This window comes from Euprymna scolopes, chromosome 5, assembly GCF_053919585.1.
Source record: "Euprymna scolopes isolate OS-2025 chromosome 5, ASM5391958v1, whole genome shotgun sequence".
Classification (NCBI taxonomy): domain Eukaryota; kingdom Metazoa; phylum Mollusca; class Cephalopoda; order Sepiida; family Sepiolidae; genus Euprymna; species Euprymna scolopes.
Window position 1 is genome coordinate 99,907,112 of NC_136486.1, and position 2,435 is coordinate 99,909,546.

The window sequence follows — 2,435 nt, forward strand, 5'->3', positions numbered from 1 at the left end:
TATTTATTTTACATACATACATACATACATACACGTGTATACACACATATACATATATGCACACATACCTACACACATATACACGCATACACACATATATGTATATATATATATATATATATATATATATATTTAAATTTATGCATTTCCATTTAACATTTCCACTTACCGTATAGTAAGTGTATTCCTATTTACTTTATATTAATTTACTGAATTATAACTGAGTTATAATAGAGCTTTCTTAACCTATATAACTTCACTTAATCTATACATATATTTTATATACTTATGTTTATGGTATTCCTTCATATAGCCGTAAAAAATTCCTAGCTTTTGAATTAAAAAAAATATTTAAATATATTTTCAATTTTGCTAATTTATACAGCTTATGTTGTGAAGAGAATTTTCTGTCCAGCAGTTTCAGGAATAAATGTCCCACTCGTGTCTTTGTGTTGGAGGAAAATGGAGGTGCAAACTAAATGATGTTCCGCCCCTGTTACGTTTGTTTTGTGTTAGCTGATGGTGGGTTGGCTGATATTTGATGTTTTCTGTGAATCCACTTCTTTGGATCGCCTCATTGTAGTACAGGGCTGCTTGGTTGAAGATGTGTGCATTTGATGAGACCGCGGAGATTTTTTTTGTTGATATTGGCAACCATGTTCTTGAAAATTGTAGGGGGTAACAGGATCCTTTGTTTATGTAACTTAGTGTCCCATTGGGCTTGTGGAAGGGTCTATGAGTCCTATTTTTTAGATTTAGGGCTGTATCTTAGAAGTCTACTTCATATAGGTTGGTGCTAATTGTTATTTTAAAACTTAGCAAGTGAAATGTTTTGGTTAGATCCTTTCTGAGCTTATCTAGGCTAATACCGTAATGATCGCATGAGAGGCAAAGCCCGTCATCCCTATAAAGGCCGAATGAATAATCTGGGAATTTTTTTTAGAAGCGCTAGCAGGAATAGGCCAACTAAGTTGCAGATATCTGCACTATCATATGTACCCATTGTCACATCGAATGGCTCTCCCAGATTTCATTTTTTTACCCAGGACTTTCCTTCATAGAATAAGACGATAGCGTAACATTATTTACCATTAACTGTTCTCCCTTATATTAGGTTTGAAACGGACGGTACCAATGTTTTTCTGACCTTCTGTGCAGTTTTAAGTTTTAAATATATATATGATGAGAATTATGAAAATAGTATTCTGACAATATAGAGAAATAAAAAGGAACAATACGAGTTATGTGTTCATCAACGTTTCGTCTTTATTACATCCAGAAGAAGTCTCGATATAAAGACGAAACGTTGATGAACACATAACTCGGTTTGTTCCGTTTTATTTCTCTCTCTTTCTCTTTCTCACTCTGTCTGTCTGTCTGTCTCTCTCTGTATATATATATATATATATATATATATATATATATATATATATATATATATATATATATATATATATAAAGGCTTCCTTCAGTTTTGACAGACTATGGATACCCACTGTAAGGGTGCCTGCGCGTGAAATTTGTGTGGGAAGAGTTGCGCAATCTCCAACCACGCCTCTCCTGAGTCAACATTGTTGCATACCAGTGGCAAGTTGAGGTACAAGACGACTGGAAACAATGCCGAGATAAGCGGAGAGCACATACAGCGCCTAGAATTCCCAAATGGTCACCCATCTAGTATTAGCCAGGCTCAACGTTGCTTAACTTCGGTGATCTGACGAGAACCGGTGTGTCAACGTGATTATGCCGTGTATATATATATATATATACTGTTTCGCTGTTTCACAGCTCATCAGTGCGGCTAGACAGGCAACTACCTATATATACCAATATATATATATATATATATATATATATATATATATATATATATATATATATATATATATATATATAGGCAAGAGGAAGATAGAAAGGGTGTATATATATATATATATATATATATATATATATATATATATATAACCGTCGCGAATACTACATTATTTTATGAGTTAATGGCAATTAATCTCTCCCTTACCAACGTGCTCAACTAACGATTATGTAGGGTACCTGTATATCTCAATAAAACAATAAATACGATAAGACAAGAAGGTTTGGAATGCAAGAAATAGAATTATGCTCGATAGAAGAAGCAAAGGAAAAATGGTTAGAAAAGATGAGAAAGGCAAGAGGAAGATAGAAAGGGTGTAATAATAGAGATATTAAGAAAAAGAGGAGATGGAGAGGATGAGAGAGAATCGACAATATATCCAAGGTGAAAGTGAGATCGAGAGAGCATAGACAGATATATTCAAAGTGAGAAAAATAGAGGAAGAATAAATTGATAAGTTGGCAGATATATTGGAAAAAAAAGGAAGGAGAAAAAGAAAGAGTAAGAACCATAGATCTACAGATATATCCAGATAGAGAAAGAGAGAGAGGAAGCCAGACAA

At 33.4% G+C, this 2,435-nt stretch overlaps 1 pseudogene; it reads right to left on the reverse strand.

Annotated features, from left to right (window-relative positions):
• Positions 1-1,637: 1,637 nt before the first annotated feature.
• LOC145277339 (5S ribosomal RNA) lies at positions 1,638-1,754 on the reverse strand (annotated as a pseudogene).
• Positions 1,755-2,435: the final 681 nt, after the last annotated feature.